At 36.8% G+C, this 22,102-nt stretch overlaps 1 long non-coding RNA gene across 5 annotated transcripts in view; it reads right to left on the minus strand.

Annotated features, from left to right (window-relative positions):
- Positions 1-22,102, minus strand: part of LOC125615018 — a 111,277-nt gene that overhangs the window by 36,739 nt on the left and 52,436 nt on the right. For 3 of the 5 annotated variants that reach the window (XR_007345580.1, XR_007345582.1, XR_007345583.1), the window contains 2 exons: positions 1,924-2,027; positions 1,560-1,758 (listed from right to left, as the gene is read on the minus strand). This is a non-coding gene — a long non-coding RNA (uncharacterized LOC125615018). Of the gene's footprint in view, positions 1-1,559; positions 1,759-1,923; positions 2,028-2,790; positions 2,911-22,102 lie in introns of all 5 variants that reach the window. The other 2 variants (XR_007345581.1, XR_007345585.1) reach the window with 2 other exon arrangements.

The following is a 22,102-nucleotide window of genomic DNA, read 5'->3' on the forward strand; positions in this document are numbered from 1 at the left end:
TTACTTGCGGATTCCCACTTACCTGGGAACTTACTGGTGCACCACCCTGACTGCTGAAAGTTCTGGATCCTGGGTTCGAGGAATATGTTCCCCGTCCAGGCCACCAACTGTCGCGACCCCTCGCCGGCAAGGGAAAACACGACACAGGATTCTTCTTTCAGCAGTTTATTCAGGCCTTGAGTCATGTATCATCTTCTAGCGCCCGCCCCTCGACACGCCCAAGCACAGCTTAATAAAGCCCCCCGCATCCCAATCCTAAGCCGCCACGTGGATCTCTCTCATAGGGTGGTAAGGGATTGTGTGCCAACTCTCCATAAAAGGAGTTGTTTATCACAGGCCACAGTGGAAGCCGGCGCCATCTTCTAATGGCGGCCACGGTCTATAAGAATGGCTTACCACACCTAAGAGCAATCCCTTGAATTCCCTTCTCTGCTTCTGTGGGACATCTATTAGAATTTTCGGAGCTATTTTAACTAGATACACAGATAAATAATCAATAGCAGATACACAGATGAATAGTCAATACCCTTCCCATGGAGTAGAATCTTACCTTGAAGGATCTAAAACTGTGCCTTCTCCCACCAACCCCACACCACCCCATCAGCCTTTCCAGTACCAAAATTTCTGTAATACTTCTCAGTTTGGTCTCTAGTCTCCACATGCTCCAAAAGATTCTAGAGGTGAAAATAATGGGTCATAGGGTATGTGCATGTTCAGTCTTAGCAGCTACTGAAAATTCCAAAATGGTTGTATCAATTTCCACACCTTCTAGCAGGGTATAAGTTATAGTCATGTCCTCTCAAACACATGAAAAATATCTTTCTTTTTATTTTATCCGCTTTGATAGGTAGGTAATGTTATCACACTATGAGTGTAAGTTGTATTGCCCCAATGATTAGTTGGGCTGAGAAACGTTTCTTTGGTTTAATACCCATTTGGATAGTCTCCTTGGGAAATACCTATTGAAGTTGTTTACTATTTTCCCTCTGTTTGCTTTATCCTTTAATTTTAAAATACTTTTTTAAACAAGAGAGTATTTGACCTATTTATCACACAGCCTATTAGATCTCCTCACCCTCCAAATTCTACCATAGTGACAGTCACAATATACTAAGGGGCTTTACATAGGTCACCTCATTTTTTAAGCAACTGTCATGCCCATTTTCAGAAAAAAATACGGAGGCTCGAAGAAGCAAAGCAACTGGTGCAAGGTGATGCCATTGGTCAGCAACAGAGCCAGGGCTAATACTCAGGGCTCGCAGAGTTGAGCAATACTTCCCATGAATTTTTAAAATTATTAACTACCTCTCCCTGACGGTTCATATTCCCTTTTCCTGCTTAACACGTTATGTGTAATTATTCTGTTTATTATCTCTCTTTCCTACTAAAATCTAAAGTAAAAGAAAGAAGAGATTCTTATCTGTTTTATGTACAAACATATCCCCAAAGCCTAGAGAATGCCTGATACAAAGTATTTCTATACATTTTGAATAACCAAATGAATACTCAATGATTCTAAGGGATCAACATCCTGACATCAACATTTAGTTTCCTCTTACCTCTGAGGCTGACAGCTTGTAAATATCAATCTTTCTTCTCCTTTGTTTTCCTGTATCCTTCCAGTCTCCAGATCAGCTCTGTCATGTCCTTACCATATGCAGCTTCATACGCATTGCCCAATATTCAGCCATCAACCAGGACCAGGTATGAACAATTGAAGCCAAGGTCCCTGAGAGCAGGTATCTTGGCTAGGGAATGCTTGAAGAAGAATTAGGAGAGTTAGTGTCCTAAAATCAGAGTTGTGATGCATTCAGATTCTCCCCCTACCCCAGTTCAACTGGCTCGCTTGGGTTCCCAATACCCCATGCTCAATGCAGATAACAAAGGAAGTTGTGAAAATGGCCACAGTGATGAAGTCACTACCTGATATCTGACAGACCCATCTTCAAATGACCAGTACATGGCTCCTGAGTTGATGGCAGCCAGACATGGTGAGTGGGGACCTCTGCACCTGGGGATATTTTCAACTAGAGGAGAAACATCAAGGTAAGAGCTGTATTCTGCATCCCTGTGCCTTGGAATTAGGAGAAAATTCATTATTTCTTTTTGTTTCCGGTAGCCCTGGGGCATCACAAAGAGGAATATTTCTCAAACCCCGAGCCAAGGCTGTGCTAATGCAATTTCAAACATATTTGGACAACGTGGAAAGGGCATCTGTGGCCCCAGAATGAGCAACTAGACATCCCCTATGAATACTTGGAGCCAAGCTGTGCAGAGAACAGTATGGCTATCTGAGCCCAAATCTGTTCTTTCTTTAAGATCTTATGCCACCATTGTGATTAACAATTTGTCCCTGAGTTTTGTTTTGTTTTGTTTTTTTGTTTGTTTGTTTGTTTGTTTGTTTGTTTTCTTGGGTCTCAGTTGAGATGGTTTTTTGTACTCCTATTACTGAGTTCTTTACCTAAGTATTTCACTTGAATGAGGCACTGTCCTCAATTCCAGGTACTATAGGAAATATCTTTAAAGTTAGAATTAAATTCTTTAGAGAAATCCACCCCTTGCTCCTGTCATTTTCTTTTGGCCCTAGAAATTTGCCTTACCCACATATTATATAATTTGGAGGGTTGATTTTTCAGCTATGATATAAAGATCGATTTTATTTTCATGTAGACACTCAGTTATCTAAGTAATGTTTATTGAAAAATCCATCCTTTCTCATTTTGTTAGTCACTTTTTTATCACTGTGACCAAAATATCTGACAAGAACAAATAAGAGAAGGAAATATTTACTTCGGCTCATGGTTTCAGAGGTCTCAGTCCATGGTTGGCTGGCTCCTTTGTTTGGGGGCTGAGGTGAGACAGAACATCATGGCAGAAGCATGTGGAAGAGGAAAGTTGTTCAGCTCATGGCTGCCAAGAAGGGGAGGGGGAAGAGGCCAGGGACAAGATACGAACCTCAAGAATACACCCCAGGTGACTGTCTTACTCCAACCACACCCCACCCACCCATCATTTCCACCTCATCCCAGTAATCCATTCAAACTAATAATTCATCAAATGGATTAATTCACTGATGAGGTTAGAGTCCTCATGATTCAATCACTTTCCAAAAACTCCACCTCTGGACATTGCTGCACTGAGGACCAAGTCTTAACACTTGAGCTTTTGAGGCCACTGTGGTGTTATACCCAATATAGCCCACTATTTGATAAGACATACTTATCCAATTCTTCTTTAGAGGTGCTTTGGCTTTTCTTAAACATATACATATATTAAAATTAGCTTGTCAAATTTCACAAATGACGTTGACTGGAATTGCATTGCATCTATATGAAATGTTAATCTCAAACCAAGTTTGCATTTCTAGAGATATATCTGAGTCATTTTATACATTGTAAATTCCATTTGTTTTTTTTTTCCTTTGTATATTTTATGTCAGTTTTCATGAGTAAGATTGGCCACTGGAGGTTTGAAGGCCTGCATAGGGTTAATATCAGAATTCTGCCAAATAACTTATCAAAGTAATAGGAAAAAACAAAATATATGATTCTGTCACCAGAGAGACTGAAATGCATTCCAAATGTGCTAACTAAAATAGAACTAAAGCAAATCTTCCTTGGGCTGGGGTTGTGGCTCAGTGGTAGAGCTCTCGCCTTGCATGTGCGGGGCACTGGGTTCAATCCTCAGCACCACATAAATGTAAAATAAAGATATTGTGTCCACCTAAAACTAAAAAAAAAATAAATATTTTTAAAAAAATCTTCCTTAATATGACAATATATGAATAAATGAATGAATAGAAAATGTTTCGTTAACCAAAACCATTTACACTTAAAATCAAAACTCAGAGAATGGTCACCACTTTCATCACTATTATTCCATAGACTTTGGGAGAGGCTAGTTAGTCCAAAAGAAAAGGAAAATGAAAGTTTAGAGAAATCCCAAAATAATCATTATTTGAGAGGATAATTATAGACCCAGAAAGTTCAAGAGACTCAAAGTTTATTAGAACTAAGAAAAGACAAGATATAGAATAAATATGTTGACAGAATAGTTTTATCTTTTTTCTAATAATAGCCAATTATAAATTGTAATGCATTCCGCTGTAATTTATTTTTTTAAAAATCAATTTATAAAATAAAAAATAAATTAATTAAAATTTAAAAATAACTCAATGCCTCTTACTGACATATTATGAAATAAAAATAAATTTGATAAGAAGGAAATTAGCTATAAGGAAACCTATAAAATTATTTTGATATTAAGCAAGATCTTAATAAGTGTAAAAACATTCATTTCCTAAGTAGGAATACTTAACATTGGGAAATGATCACACAGAGACTTAAAGCATGAGCTCTAGAGTCAGAACATTTGGCTAAAATCCAAATTGTAGTGTATTCCCCAGGAAAGAACAGGAGAATGCATTCAATTGAATGTGTTCAATTTATTTAATTCCCCAATCAGGTTGCACAGTACATCTTAGCAAATTGTGTCTTATCAAAGTGGCTGTGTATAAAATCAATAAGCAAAAATCAATTGTATTTCTATACACTACTAATAAAAGAACATTAAGAAAATCGGTTCCTAGATCAGAATAAAATATTTAGAATAAATTTATCCAAATACATGAAAGACTTTTATGGAAAACTATAAAACATTACTGAAGGCCTAAATGAATGGAAAGGCACCCTGTGTTCACTGATCGCAAGACTTGATATTTTTAAGGTGGTGATAATGTGGGGGACACCTTACATCCAAACCATGACAGACCTGAATAGACACTTCTTTTTAAAAGGTGTACAAATGGCCAATAGGTATATGAAAAAGCGATTACTGATCATTAGAGAAATACAAATTAAACCCACAATGAGATATTACTTCCCACCTGTTAGAATGGCTATTAACAAAAAGACTAATATTAACAATTATGGTGAGGATGGGAGAAAAGGGAACTCTGTATAGAGTTAGTTAGAATGTAAATAAAGACAGCCAAAATTGAAACAATGTAGAGGATCAAAAAATTAAAAATAGAAATGCCTTATTACCCAACAATTCTGCTTGGAGATATATCCAAACTATACGAAATCAGTATGCCAAAGAGACATTACTCCTGTGTTTATTGCAGCATTATTTATAATAGCTAAGATGTGGAATCAACCCAAGTGTCTGTGGATGGAGAAATGGATAAAAGAAGTGAAGCATATATACACTATGGAATGCTATTCAGCCTTTAAAAATAAGGAAATCTTATCATGTGTAACATGAATGAATCTGGAAGATATTATGTTGAGTGAAATAAGCCAGGCATATAAAGACAAATATTGCATGCTCTTACTTATGAGTGGAATCTAAAAAGTCAGACTCATAGAGTAAAATGGTAGTTACCAGAGAGACAGGGCATGGAATATTGGGGAGATAGCCAAAGGTCACAAAAGTTCACTTATACAGGAAGAATAAATCCAAAAGATTATTGTGTATTATGGTCATATAGTTAATAACACTTTATTGTATATTTGAAAATTGCTAAAATGATAGATTTTTAGTGTTGGCACCCTTCCTCCCACTGGGTATAGAATTCTAGGTAAGCAGGTACTCCAGATTAGCACTTGTATTTTTTTTTTCCCATTGCTTCTGTTGAGAAGTTAGCTATCAGTCTGGTTGCTTTTCTGAAAATATTGTATCCTTCTCTGTCTTAACATTTCCTCTGTCTGGTTTTCAGTGGTTTGATTATAATGTGTACCTATGAGGTTTTCTTTGCATTTACTTATACCACATATCTCTTACTTACACTTTTAAAAGTCTTGTTTACATAGCTTAGCTGCATTCATTCATTCTTTCCTTCCACTCTCTGCCTAGTTCTGAGTTTCATTCCAAGTCAGTGAACATTCAAACATCCAGTATGGAATGATCTATAGAATCCAGGGGCCAGGACACTAAGAAATTAATCCCTCTCTCCACATACACATTTCTAGCCTTTGTATGCTTTTTTCCTGACCAGCCCTCTCTTGCACATCAAGTCATCTCTCTCCCCTCCTTGTGTACCAGACCCAAAACCCTTTCAGGAATCCTGGTTAGGTTTCCTAGAGCTGACTGTAATTCATTCTTCTGATTTTAATGCATCTGTGTCTCCCTCCCACAGGGCTGCACCACAGCATCCTCCAGGGTGGGCAGGCACATTATGTTCATTCTCTGGGAAGGGTTTCCACTGAAGCTGTGCTACATGATGGGCATCTGTAAATGGTAAAGAGAAATGATCAAGAGTCCTAATGACAAGATTTCCCTTTTGGCTGGAAGCGCTGATCTAGAGATCATCCTTCAACTCTCTTCACCACAGCCAAATAGCAGATCCTGTTATTCCATTGCTCGCCAGAGGGCTCTCTATTTAAACCATGGGCCCCACACTGAGAAGCCAAATACTTTGGTCTTAGAATGTCTAATTTCCAGCGTAGGTGGGTTACATTTTTCTCTTTATGCATTGGCTAAAAATCAAAGCAATAATCCCAATTACTTAAAAAAGAGGACAGTTCATATTTTGAATAACTAGGATTTTCCTGACCTCTCCCTCTTTTCCATTCCAGCTGCACAATTCTCACAACTTATTAAATCTCTCCTATGCAAGTAGTTTTGTTTCTTTTACTCCATCCTAATATGGTTTAGTTTTAATCTCTCATTTTATGAAAAATAAAGCTTGGTTAATATTTTGGTTTTGTCAAGAAATGATGTACATTTTTGCTGTTTCTCCATTTCCATATGAATTTTTGTCCCTTGCTTATTTAATGTTTAAATTGTACTACTTTTTCTAGTTTTAAAAAATTGAATACTTGAGTCATCCACTGAAGTGGCATTCAGCATCAAACAAGAGTGGTTCCAACTGGTTTATTTTTCTCAGGTAACATGTCTGGAACTGGGCTGTCCATGCTGGTGTCATGACTCCTCCTACCTTCCAGATCTTTTGTCCTGTGTGGCTTTTATCCTCATGATTACAAAATGGCTTCTATACCTCCAGACATCATGTCCACACTCCAGGCAATTATAAAGAATAAAGGGGGAAAGGCTTTGTTCTTATCTTTTTTTTTTCCATATTGACTTTGTAAAGCAACTATTTTCTGATGAGACTTTTCTCTTAATAAAATCTTATTGCTCTATAATCTTTTAGATTTTACTTTGCTTTTTAATTATGTAAGTCATTTACATGATTTCTAAATCAAAAACTATTTAAAAAAAAAAGTACAGAGAGACTGTGACTTTATTTCTGTCCCCTCTATATTCTCCCTTCCCTTCCTCCATAAGTATATTCCTCTGTTAAACATTTTGTTTATTCTTCCTCTGTTCTTCTTTAAATATAAGCAAATGTGGGTAAAAATCCATTTTATATAAAAGTTAGCATATTGTACACTTTCATGCACCTTACCTTTTTTCCATACTATATTCTGCAGATTTTGCCTTTTTGCAGTACACTTGTTTGATAGCTCAATACTACTCCATTGTGTGGCTCTAACAGCATTCATAATGTTGTGAGCCAGTTCCTCATTGAAGGATGTCTGGGTTGTTTTCAATCCCTTTACCATAATGAATAAATTCTATAGTTAATAGCTTTGTGCTTACATCACTCCTCATGTCCAGGTATTCTGGAGATAGTCCTACAAGGGAGATTTCTGCTTCAAAAGGTAAATGCTTGTGTCACTTTGTTACATAGCACCAGATTCCCATTTTGCATTCACATGGCTCTAACCTCATTAATGGATCAATCCACTGAAGTATTCACAGCTAAATGAACTATTGAGAGGTGGTGGAAACCGTAGGAGGTGGGAAAAATTAAAGAGAATGGGTACTTGGGGGTATGCCCTTGGGGACTAGACCTTTCTTTCTTTCTCTCTCTCTCTCCCTCTCTCTCTCTCTCTCTCTCTCTCTTGTCCCCCCCCCCCCTTTCCTCTCCCCCTCCCTCTCTCTTGCTTTCTCTCTTTCTCTGGCTACCATGAGATGAGCAGTTTTGCTCTGCCACACCATTCCACCATGAAGTGCTCACACAGCCCCAATCAATGACTGTAACCTCTGAAACCATGAGACAAAATAAACCTTTCTTCCTCTTAAGTTGATTTTCTCAGGTATTTAGTCACAGTAACAAAAAGCTAACTAACACAGTCTGTTTCCTCACAGTTTCACCAACAGAAAATGTTGTCAAGTTTTGGGATCTTTGCAAAGCTAAGCAATAAACAATGGCATGTCAGGGGAATTCTAACTTGCATTTTTCTTTTCATGAGCACGGCTGAGAATCTTGTCATTTACCTAAGAGTCATTTTAATTTATTTTTCTGTATATTATCTGTTTTTATCTTTTGCTCATTTTTTTTCTATTGTGTTATTGGTCTTTTCTTTCTTGAATTTTAGGCATTCATTACGTATTGAAGTAATAATCCTTTGTGGTAAAAAATTACTAATTATTTCCTAGTTTTCCATTTGACTTTTTTCTTCATTTGTAAATTTTGTCATGCAAAAGGCTGATTTGTTTGTGTCATATTTATAAAGGGAATTCATCTTTTTTGCATGGCTGCTGGATTTTCAGTCACAGTTAGGAAAGTGTTCCCACTGCCAGATTCTAAAGGAATCCACTCCCCCTTTTTCTTTTGCCACATAGGTGAGGGTTTGGAGAGTTGTTTGTTTTGGTACCAGGGATTAAACCCAGAAGAGCTTAACTACTGAGCCACATCCCCAGCCTTTTTTATTTTTTATTTTGAGGCAGGGTCTCGCTAGATTGCTTAGGGTATCATTAAATTGCTGAGGCTGGCCTTGAACCTGCAAATTTCCTGTCTCAGCCTCCCAAGTAGTTGGGGTCACAGGCATGTGCCACCATGCCTGGCTTCTTGTTGTTGGTTTTGTTTTGCTTTTACCATATTGCTGTCATTTGTCTCAATATTACTTGTTTAAAAAGTCCTTTTCCACAATGAAGATAGATGATTGCTTTTATATTTACTTCTAGATTGCTGTAATGTTTCATTGATCTGTTTATTCACATATCTACACCACAGTCCTTATGATGAAAGCTCAACTATATTTAAAACTTGACTGGGCTATGTCCCCATAGTCCTTCTTTTACCAAGATTTCCTGGGTATTCCTTCTTTTATAATCAATCCTTTAAGTCTGGAAAAAAATTAGCCACACATTTATTTGATTGTATTACCTGTTAAATTGATGTAGGGTAAATCAATGTGGTAGTTAATCTTCCTACTCATAAACGTGACTTGGCTTTCTACTTGGTTGAAACTGACGTTTGTGGGCTGGGGGTGTGGCTCAAGCGGTAGCGCGCTCGCCTGGCATGCGTGCATCCCGGGTTCGATCCTCAGCACCACATACCAACAAAGATGTTGTGTCCGCCGAAAATTAAACAATAAAAATAAATAAAAATTATTTTAAAAAAAAAGAAAAAGAAAGAAACTGACCTTTGTCTTTGGAGATGTTTTATAATTTTCTCACGTTGGTTCTGTATGGTTATTGTTCCATTTATACCTAGAAATTTTTCTTTATTTTTTGTTATTGTAAATGTGATCTTTCATTATTTCTACCAACTGGATGTTTTCTACAAGGCTAATGACTTCTGTGTTTAATTTTGTATTCTGCTACTTAGCTAAATTTTCAGTTTATTTTTAGTAGTATTTCATTTACTCTTTTAGGTTTTTTAAGTATGTAATTATATAATCTGAAAATGAAGACAATTTGTGTCTTGCTTTATATTTTTCATTCCTATATTATTCATTTTTCTTTCTCTCTTATACTGGTTAATACCCTCAATATGCTGTCAACTGATAATAGAAAGAAAGATATTGACTTTATATTTTAATTTTTTCCACATTTAAGTTGTAGTGATCCAATCTTGCTATATTATGGGGTGTGTGTGTGTGTGTGTGTGTGTGTGTGTGGTACTGGGGATAGAACCCAGGACCTTGCACATGCTAGGCAATCACTCTGTCACAACTACCTCCCCAGCTCTGTCACCAATTTTTAAATCAGTTTAATCTACTAGATTCTCAAAGAGGGCTTCCTAAATTCTCCTATAGAGATTGAAGATTTACTCATTAGTCTTTCTATTTTTTTCAATTTTTTATTCTAATTTGTTATATATGACAGCAGAATGCATTACAATTCATTACACATATAGAGTACGATTTTTCATATCTCTGGCTGTATGCAAAGTATATTCACACCATTTATGCCTTCATACATGTACTTAGGGTAATAATGTCCATCCCATTCCACCATCTTTAGTCTTCCTATTTTTATTGTTACTTATATCTTTCGAGTTATCCTGGTGGTTATTCTTTTTTGTATTATAGCATCTCCCTTTATCTTTATTAGTGCTTATTTTTGCCTTTTACTTTGCTTGATATTAACCTATTAAGTCCTAAGCTTTTGATTCTGAGACTATTTCAGTGAAACTGACACAGGTCCATTAAAATAGGTTGAAAATCATAATTTATATGGTATATACAATATTTGCTGTTATATACCATCGTATTCTTTTTTAAAAAAATTGTTTTTAGTTGTAAATGAACACAATACTTTTATTTTATTTATTTATTTTTATGTGGTGCTGAGGATCAAACCCAGTGCCTCACATGTGCTAGGACTCGGCACTCTGCCACTGAATCACAACCCCAGCCCCTATCATCATATTCTGATATTATATGTAATATAATCATACTATTATTATCATCATTATTGAAAAATAGTTATCATTTTACTTTTTACCATGCAGCTATCCATTTGTCTCAACATAACAAAGAAAATTAAAAACCTCATTTTAAGCCAAACTTAAAATTACATATTGGTGCATCCAAAAGCAGTTGATACCAGAGGATGGCACAGAGACTCTGTGAAAAAAAGAGAGTAGTGTGTAGGACCCTATGGTTGGCAGAACTCAGAAATCACCAGTTTGGAAGGTGAGAAAACGGCACCAAAAGACATAGTTTGGGTCCTTTCACTGGATCAGTAAAGGAAGCAAGCCCCTTGAACTTGGTAAAGTTTGGAGTGAGAAAGCATAAATGGATAAATGCACCATATTTTTTTAAAAAAAATCTTTCTAGAAACAAGAAAGGGAACCTTGAACTACACAACCCGAAAAACTATTCTTGTCCCTTCATAACAAAATACCCACAGGAAATTTCTGCAAATAGCTGATAGAGAAGGACCTAACTCATTCAAATATGAGTTTTAAATAGGAACTAACACAACATTTATATAGAGTATATACTTTTCAAAATATGAGAGATAGTACAAAGCGTTTCTACAGAAAGCCTTCATCATAAACATGTTTTTATGAGTTAGTGAGAAATAAATATCCAAAGTTTTTTTAAAAATAATTACTAAAGCAACTGCCACCGTGAAGGAATAGTACAAAGTAAAATAATAATAATAATTATAATAATAATTATTATTATAATTATTATTATTATTCAGGAATAAGATGAGCAGACAGTAGTGGAAATTAAAATGTCAACTAGTGGAACGCAAAAGAAACAGAAGGACCTGGGCATAGTGGTGCACACCTGTAGTACCAGTAGCTTGGGAGGCTAAGACAGGGGAGCACAAGTTCAAAGCCAGCCTCAGCAATTTAATGAGGCCCTAAGCAATTCAGTGAGACCCTGTCTCAAAATCAGATACAAAAAGGGCTGGGGATATGGCTCAGTGGTTAAGAGGCCCTGGGTTCAATCCGAGTACAAAAAAAGAAAGAAAAAGAGAATAAAGAAATAGAAGGAAAAAAAACCGACATGAAATGAAGACAAAACTAAAAAGAGTATAATGGGAAAAACATATTATAGAGAGTACAAAGGGATAAAAATGAGAGAAGTAGGCATAATGAAACAGATCAAGAAAATGATTACAAAATTCAGAGGTACAGTCTGTGGAGAGGAAACAATAAAACAGACTATAAGGAGATAGTTTTGAAATAAAATTCTAGCAAATGTTCCTTTAAAAAAGTCACTCAAATCTATGTTTTGAAAGGGCACACCATGTCTACAGAAAATGATCTAACATGGTAAGACCCAAGACACATCCCAGCAAAGTTGTTACACTTTAAAGACAAAGATAGAATTTGTTTGTTTGTTTTTGTTTGGGTACTGGATATTGAGCCCAGGGGTGCTTAACCACTGGATCACATTCCCAGTTATTTCTATTTTTTGAGACAGGTTCTCGCTAAGTTGCAAAGGCTGGCCTCAAACTTTCGATCTTTAAGTCGCTGGAATTACAAGCATGCACCTCCAGGCCTGGTAGGAAAAGATGGAATTCTTTGGGCAGCTAGACTAAAAGATCAGATCACTGATTTTCTCCACACAATGGTTTATGCCAGAATACACCGAACAACAATAAAATATATGTAAAACAGAAAATATAAGCCAGGGATTTTATATCCAGCTATATTACACTTCTAGTGCAAGGGTTACTAACAGTTACCAATGCATAAGAACTGTGGAGTATTGTCCTCATTAACTCCTCTTATGGAAACTACCAGAGGGCAAATTCCAGCCAAACAAGAGAAACTTTGACAAAAGGACTGGAAATAAGCATTGTACACATATTTTCAGCAGAAGTAAAATGAAAATATGGTGAGGATAAGGGTAATGAAAGTGAATATTCTGTGTTTTGATAATGTGGGACTCATACAACCCAATAAAATGGAGAGAATAGGGAGAGAAGTAAGAAAACTGAATAAGCCTTAAGTAGTAAAAGTATAAGCATATTTAACAGGAAAAAATAAACATTAAGAAAGCTAATGTTGCTTAAAATTGAGAGGTGGAGAAAATGTATCAGGAATAGAATATGAAATAATTTTAGCATTTCTCATAAAAAGGAACTAAAAACTATTGTTTGTATTAACCAACATATAATTACAAGGATAAGATTTTAACAAGCCAGGCGTGGTGGCACACACCTATAATCCCAGCAGTTCAGGAGGCTGAGGCAGGAGGGTTGCAAATCCAAAGCCAGCCTTTGCAAAAATGAGATGCTAAGCAACTCAGTGAGATTCTGTCTCTAAATAAAATACAAAATAGGTCTGGGGATGTGGCTCAGTGGTCGAGTGCACTTGAGTTCAATCCCCAATATCAAAAAAAAAAAAAAAAAAAAAAGATTTTAACAAACCTTCTTGAAGATGTATAAAACTGCAAAGTCAAGAAAACCAAATGACCCACATATGAAATTTTAAATGTTTATTTGTGTGTAATTAAAGAAAGAACTATATTGACATATGTAATTAAGACACACACACCCATACAAAATCATATGACAGAACCAGGGACAGATATAAATGACAATAAATGTAAATCAACCTACCTTTCAAATTACTAGAAAATGTTTATATTGGCTCTGGAAAAAAAAAATTCTCTTTTGCTATATACAAGAGATATGCTTAAAATTCATTAGAAAGTGTAAAAATAAAAGGATTGATGTCTATGTATCAGAGTTTGAGACATTACCATGAGGTCATGTTTAGCTTTAGAGACACAGATTTTACATGTAAAACATTTCTAGATACATGCGAACATGTATATGTTCATAGGTAGGTACATATAGGTTAGTATACACATATATATATCATTACTCTGTCAATTGAGAGGAGGTAAAAGTAATGATGGTCCAGTAACAACAACAAACCTAATGCCTAGACCTTGTTTTTTCATACAACTTTCCAATGAAAGAACCAAAGTTCTTTAGGAAGGCGACAAGATTCTAGGACTGGGGCAGAAATTATACAAAGACGAACCAGGAGTATCTTGCAATGGCAGAAAGCAAGGAAATGCTCTTGCACACATGCACACACACAAAACCCAAAAGATGAGGGTATGTCGAAGGGATACAGGAACCTACAGAAAGTGATCCCAATGGCCAAAGCTGAAACAATTTGAGCAATAAATTAAATAGAACAGTTTGGATTCGAAATCAAGATATAAAATAAATATCCATGAGAGGAGATAATGCTTGGCTAGATTTGATACTGGAAAGAAAAGTTCTTAGACAAGCTCAAAAAAATGAGTTTGAAATTTCCGATCGAGTGAGTGGCTCCAGCAGAATCCTGGGAGCCAGCAGCTGCAAAGTATCAGTGCTTTGAGCACACAACTTTTAGGGCATGTAAATGTCACTGATAAAAACTGGAAAGTGTGAAGAAGGAACCCTTTAAGACAGATGATTAAGCTCAGTTGTAGACAAGTCCAGCTGAGTGGTGGTAGGTGAGCCACCCATTGGGTAATAGGAAATACAGACTTGGAGTATTTGAAAGAAGACAGATGTTGAAGAGGAGACCATGGAGTCTTCTGCATGGAAGAGGAGAGCTTCAAGAGCAGAGAAGGAGAGAAAAATTCAAGGACTGAACCTTGAAATGCACCTCCTTGTAGGAATGAGGAAGAGGAAGGATAAGATCTATCCTGGGGCTTAGGAGAAGAATCACACCAGGGACAAAGAAATCAATGGCAGATAGAGCTTCCAGGCTTAGGCAGAAAATTGTTGTCTGGTATGACACAATTTGTATTATATTTGTTTAAGTGCATAGGAAAAAGTAAAGACGTGCACCAAATTTTTAAAGAGGAATGAAAAAAATAGCTGAGGACTTTAATTGTGCATGAATTTTTACAATTAGTAAGCCGTATTTTTATAATTCCCACCCTCCCCCATTACAGCCAGAGAACAGTGATGAGCCATTCTGCTCTCCACGTCCTTCTATCTCTCCCTCCAGTGTCCCCAGCTCTCCTACAGCTCTCCCTAATCTTCCTACTCCAGCCTGCTCTAATTTCCTCCAAGTGTTGGTCAGCTATTCTTTGCTGGAGGGAGGGTAAACTGTCCCAGGTGCCAGCATAAGAAGATAGCTTGTTTCTGCCTCTGAGGTCGAGTTGAGGGTGTATCTCCTACCTGCTCCTTCCCACCTAGTTATTGCTTTCATCTTCAATGACATCTGCTTTAAGATGTCCTTAATCCTCTAAGATTACAGAAGTGGGGCTTTGATTAAAGCTTTACTCTGACTCTCATTATCTTGATATTTGCTAGGTAAAATAATAACGAACATACAGTGATATCTTACCTTTGCATGGTGCAAGGTGGTTTATAAGGCACTCCCACATCCTCTCCTGGAAGGTACACAGGACAGATATTTTCCCCATGGAATAAAAGAACTAAGCCCAGATGGGCTGCAGGTTATAAAGACCTAGAATAGCAAATATAGCTCAGATTTTCTGCTTCCCAGGTCAGTGCTTTTTATGATTCATGTGTTTATATAGTGAGACTTCTTTGATATTTAGTATTAAGTTATAAAAATTATATACATAGAATATAATCAATTTTTTAATATTGTCATGTCTTCTGTGTATATGCCCTTCTTATTCAACTTGTAAACAAAAATTAAGACATTACCATTACATTATCAGGATAACAACTTGTTTAGCTGAAAGCCTTATTTTTTTTTTCCACATTTTTTATTGGTACATTATATTTGTACATAATGGTGGGGTTTGTTGTTATGTATTCATACATGCACACGATATAACAATTTGGCCACAATCACTCCCCAGCACTTTCCCCCCACCACCCACTCCCTGTCCCTTTCCTCTATTCTGCTGATCTCCCTTCAGTTTTCATGAGACCTCCCACCTTTCTTTCCCTTTTTCCTCTCTAGCTTCCCCATATGACAGAAAACATATGACCCTTGACCTTTTCAAGTTCCATCCATTTTCTTGCAAATGACATAATTTCCTTTTTCTTTAAGGAAAAACTTAATTTTATTATAACTTTAGGTCATCTTTAACTTCTCATTATTTTAACACCACACACACACACACACACACACACACACACTCACAAGAAACAAATGATAAAAAGTCTTTAATTGCCTGGACTTTCCAACTTGAGGCAACTTCTGGCCTGCAGCAGAAAGAGAGGATTTCAAACAGAATTTTACAGAAGTGAGGAAACAGAGATTAGAGTTAGAGATGGTGAGGCAGAAGTTTAGGGACAGGATACCAGAGAGGAAGGAGCTACACTGAGAAAAAGTTCCAAAAATCTACACAGCAGTATCCTGGAGTGTTTTGCTGAATATCAATCTGATAAAGGGTAAAATTTGAGCCAAGCATGGTGGCGCACACCTGTAACCCCAGCAGCTCGGGAGGCTGAAGCGGGAGGATCACGAGTTCAAGCCTCAGCAAAAGGAAGGTGCTAAGCAACTCAGTGAGACCCTGTCCCTAAATAAAGTACAAAACAGGGCTGGGGATGTAGCTCAGTGGTTGAGTGTCCCGCCCCCCTGAGTTCAATCCCCAGCACCAAAAAAAAAAAAAAAAAGTTGAAATTTGATGTTGCTAGGCAAACAGTTTCCAGAAAGAAAACAATTATTTCGAGATCTATAAGTAAATAAAACAAAAATTCCTTGAGCTCATAGAGGATTGGAACTTCTTCAGGCACCCACCAGTCAGGGTGAAGAGAATACATTAAATACATGGGGAATTCAGTAAAATCCCAGGAGAGGCACCCTTAGTAATGGAACTAAACTAGCATTGGGTATAAGCCACTCTAGATCTATCCTTAAAAATGCTTAAATATAAGCCTTAAAAAGATTAAAGGAATTTGAAAGTCAGTTAACTGACAGAATAAAGCCCAACATTCTTTAAAGGGATACAACTAAATCAAGCACTTAACAACACAGGATTCACAACCTCTGACAATCAAAAATTACTAGCAATGCAAAGAAGCAGAAAAAGCCTATATTAAAAAAAAAACATAGTCAAATAAAACCAGACCAAATGTGACAGAGATGATAAAATTGTCTGGCAAGTCTTTAAATTTTTTTAAATATAAATTTGCTCAAATATATAAAGTAAGTCATGCAGATTAAAAGGAGGGAGAAGAAAAACTTTTAAATAACCAGTGGGAATATCTAGGAATGACAAGTATAATAACTGAAATAAGCATTTCACCAGAGGCAATTAAGAGCAGATAAAACACTGTCACAGATCAGTGAACCAGAAGACTTAGCAATGGGAACTATCCAAAATGACACATAGAAGTAAAAAGGTAAATATTTAACATATTAAAAATTTGTGGAACATAATAAAATGTAAAGGACAAAAATAGTCTGGGGAAATATTTGCAATAAACATAAGAACCTAATGTACATTATTTAAGTTACCCTTCGCAAGTAAATAAGGACATTATGAAAAATTGGAGGTATAGATCAGTGGTAGGGCACTTGTCTAGCATGTGCAAGGTCTGGGGTTCGATCCCTATCACTACCAATTAAGAAAAACCATTGAGATTCCAAAAAAACTAATTTATTCTAATAGACCATTCACCTGAAATGACCAGGAAAAAAAATTCAGAAAACAAATGTTGCACCTCACCAATAATTAAATAAATGCAAAGAAAAATATCTCTAGGGTACTAATTTATAACTATCAACAAAATATTAATACATTCCAAACTTCAAATCATCTGTCAAGATATATTTTGAAAAAAAAATAAATTCAAAATATGAAATCAGGAAAGCCTAATGTGGTCAAGAATAAAATCAACCTAGTGAGAGCAAAGAAAATTACATTTATTTGGGATTCATTAGGATTGTAATCCAGGAGATACTTGGGACCTGGGACTCCTTGGAGACTGGTCCCTGCTTGGTTGAGAGCCAAGGCTAAGAGCAATAGTAAAGCCTGGGACTTTAAAGGAATTAGTACACCCAGGGTCTAAGAATAGACGGCCACTGAAGGAACCTCAACAATACAGAAAGCTACTCCTTCACATACAATTTTCGTCCAAAGGGATCTGTAGTTTTACACTCGTTTTTTACTGAGATAGACCAGGCAGAAAAAAATCTAGGCACAAATTGAGCCTAGCTTTTAGTGGTGACAGACGATCATAAACAAGTAGTTAAATGAAAATATAATATTAAGGGCTGGTGATGTAGCTCAGTGGTAGAACACTTGCCTACCCCATGAGAGGCCCTGGATTCCATCCCCAACACAGCACACAAATGAATGAGGGCCATAATGAGAATCAAAATATAGTAACACTTTAGGGAGTAACTGGTGATTTCCTTGTAAATAAAGAAATAAGAAAGGCTGCCCTGGCTTTAAGCTGAAATTTAAATGACTACAAGAAGCTAGATATAGGAAGGTCAGGAGATAGGACACTTGGGTAGAGGAAAGGTTAATGCAAAGGTGTAAAGTGAAAACCAATTTGGAATATTCAAAAGAAAAACAAGAGAAGGTAAACTGGGCTGGAACAAAGTGGGTAAAGTCAGGAACAAAGTATATTCATGAACAAAGTGTGTTCATGAAGTTTGTGTTCAAACTTCAGGGGCCACCTGAAATTTTAAAAGCTGAGGAGTTTTACATAAGAAAATGGCTTGACTTATTTATGATTTCAAAGGCCACTCTGGGTGCAGCAGGAAAAGCAGATTATAAAAGGTCAAGTGTGAAAGCAGAGAAACAAATTAGAAGGTGGAGATGATGGTGACATGGATTATTATAATGTGCTATAGTTTGGACAGGGTTTGAATGTGTCCTCCCACCACCCACATATTGGGAGCTTGGTCTGCAGCATGGATGGTGTTCAGAGATAGCGAGATCTTGAAGAGGTAAGCCAAGTAGGAAGTTGTTAAGATTGACCCTCCCCACTCTGACTTTCTGTCTTGCAATGTGATCTCTCCATTTCCCCATAGCTCCCACCATTCTTAAGTCATCTGTCATAAAGACCTTACCAGACCAGTCTGGCACTGGTGCCATGCCCTTAAACTTCCAAAACAGTAAACTAAATAAGCCTCTTTTCAAGCAGGTTATGGAAATAAACAACCTGTTAAATTATGGATACAACTGCACATCAGCAGCTTTCAAAAGAAACCCAACTTCTATTCAGAAGCCGGTTTGACACCTCAAGGTCTTGGATATTTCCATAAGTGACAGTTGTCCTGGATTTTTCCAAGATCACCAGTCACACTGTTTGGAATGCTGTGATAGTTCTCCTATTTGTTACCTGCAACTAAAAATCTAACAAAGGTTATTTTACAGTGTCTCTGGAAATGTGAAAGAAAATTATGACCTGGAATTTCTGCAAAGAGCAAAACTTTAAGAGAAAAGGCCTGAATCACATAGGTAAGTAGAATGAATTGGACAGCACTCCACATCAAATACAACCACAAGAATGGGATCCTAATGGGAATGGGTTGTACTCCATGTGTGTAAAATATGTCAAAATACACTCTACTGTATGTATATCTAAAAACAACAAATTAAAAAAAAAGAAAGATGGTTTTAAAACATGAAATCTATGGGATTTTAAAAAATTATCTGGGTAGTGTGAGGTGCACAGCATTGAGCAGGCATCACAAAAGCCTGAGTTTTCTCCTCCCAGACCTACATTCCCAAATTTTCCTGATATATATCAAGAAAGTGTCATTATAGCTCTGGGAATTAGTAGAGATAACTCAGGATGGAAAATGGGAAAGAATAAAGATAATGGAATACTTATTCAAGAAATGTCTGCTAAGATCCATACCAGCATTTTTCAAAACTTTGCAGCCAATGTAGAACTATGTATATTGAATTATCTGGATCATGTTCACCAATACCATCAGTGAAAAATCCTAGAATAGATTCTCAGAGTCAGAGATGCTTCTTTTAATATTTATTTAGTTGTAGATGGACACAATACCTTTTTTTTATTTTTATGTGGTGCTGAGGATCAAACCCAGTACCTTCCACATGCAAGGTGAGATCACTACCACTGAGCTACAACCCCAGCACAGAGATGCTTCTTACCATAGAGTCTTTTCTTATCTTCATACATGGCAAGCACTTCATGAGCCCAATGATATTGTCACTTGTGTGTGTGTGTGTGTGTGTGTGTGCGCGCGCGCGTGCTAGCGATTGAATCTAGGGCCTCGGGCCTGCTAGGCAAGTGCTCTACCACTGAGCTACAGCCCAAGTCCAATGAGTAAACTCTGAGAGAGCCACGATTAGACCCTGACCACATAGATTCTGACAGGTATAAGCAAGTTGAAGTCAAAAGTCCACTGCTATGACTTGCTGATGGCCACTGAAACAAACACCTAGAAAAATTGTCTTTTTACTTTAAACACCTAGGAAATTGTCTTCTTTTGACTACGACACTTTGTACTCAATTATATTGCATTATATGATGAGTAAAAGCAGGTTTCTGAATGTTCTTACCTGCAGTATTTCCTCTGTTAGGCTCTCCTGTGAAAACTGCTTGTTAATTATTCAAGTCCAGTAATCATTGCTTAACTATATAATTTTTCTTTTACTCTTCTCATTTCCAATAATTTGTTTTATCTCGGATGATTTCTGTCTTCATCATTGTAGTTTCATTTTAACCTTGCATTCTGTTTGATCCTTCTGCTACTATTTCTTAGCCTTCTCATTTTTTTCTGAATTTTAGCCCATGTTTCAGCTATTTTAATATATCTTTAAATCCTTCAATTGCTAATAGGTTTGCCAAAATTTCTAAGAATATTTGCTTCTATATGATACTTGTTTATATTTGATATAAACATTCCTGGTTTTCTCATGGTCATTGGATTCTTGCCAATTTGTAGGAAAATCTCAACCACTGAGGCATTTCTTTTTATTATTCCTTTTCTATGACAGCACCATAGTTTTAAAATTATTCAATTCTATGATAAACTATATCAAATATGCCAGAAAAGTATCTTTATATAGAGAGAATTCTCTGTTACTCTCTCATATCTTCATATGCTGAATGACCCTCTTGTTTTTTTCCATTTGGAAGATCTGGGGGCCAAATGCTTTTGTAGGAGTCAGCACCTTCTGAAAAAAAAAAAAAAATATATATATATATATATATATATTTTTTTTTTTTTTTGTACCAGGGATTGAACCCAGGGACTCAACCACTGAGCCTCATGCCCGGCCCATTTTTATATTTTATGTAGAGACAGGGTCTCACTGAGTTGCTAAGTGCCTTGCTAAGTTGCTAAGGCTGGCCTTGAACTCTCAGTCCTCCTTCCTCAGCCTCCTGAACTGCTGGGATTACAAGCATGTGCCACTGCACCCAGCTCTGCTATATATCTTATGGTGTGTCTTTTTCCAGGGCTTGCTAAGTATGATGTTCCAGCAATTTTTTACTCATGCTGAAACAATCCATCTATTGTAGAAATTTAAGTAACATGAATAAACAAAAAAGAAGAAAATTAATGTAAAAACCATCCAAAATTCCACTACAAAATTCCCTCAGATAAATTATTTTTTGTAAATTTTTATATATCAGTATAACCAAAGAGGAGGCCTACAGTGCTTACTTCTCTTTCTAAAGGAATTTACCCCTCTCTTGGCTCTAGCTGCTAACTGCCTTACTTTGTACCATGTGACCCTGTTCCACAGGTCAGGTAGATTAGAGCAATAATGAACATCCTGCCTGTATTAGTCAGGATTTAGTTAGGAAAATAGACACCACCCTAAGTATTTCAAACCAAATGCAAAATTTAATAAGGAAAAGTGACTACTCAGGAAATGGAAATGTTGAGAAGCCAAACCCAGGATGGTGAGGCAACTGAGAGGTTAGCAGCAGCCAGAACCCTTCCTACCCAAGGGTTTAAAGGAAAACAGAAGGTGTTTTCATCAGAGCCCAGAAACTGTGGCCAACCAGAAGGAGCCAGAATCAAGGGAGTGGGGATTTCCCAACGGAGACTGGAACCACAGCAGGAGGGTTCATTTGGGAGAAATTGGAGACACCGAAGAGAAGCAGCTACATTCAAGTACCTCACAGGAAGCAGAATAGAATATCTTAGCTTTTCCCCTTCTGTGCTCCAGTCATCCACCATCATCTCTCCTTGACCAAACTTACCCAGAAGTCTGTGGGCAAAGGCCCCTAGGAAATGATGGGGAATGAGGATGGGCGTGAGCAGAAGTAAGCAATTGGTCAGAAATTGACTCAGAGTGGCCAATCAGATGGATAGCCACATAAAATCTAGAATTCTTGCCAGAAATGTTTAAACTGAATCTAAAGAGGAAACCAGCAGGCAAATCCAAAAGATACTCCACAAAACAACTGTCCTAAACTTTCCCAAACGTCAATGTTACAATAGACAAAAAGAACAGAG

The sequence above is a fragment of the Marmota marmota genome, unplaced genomic scaffold (genome assembly GCF_001458135.2).
Source record: "Marmota marmota marmota unplaced genomic scaffold, marMar, whole genome shotgun sequence".
NCBI lineage: Eukaryota > Metazoa > Chordata > Mammalia > Rodentia > Sciuridae > Marmota > Marmota marmota.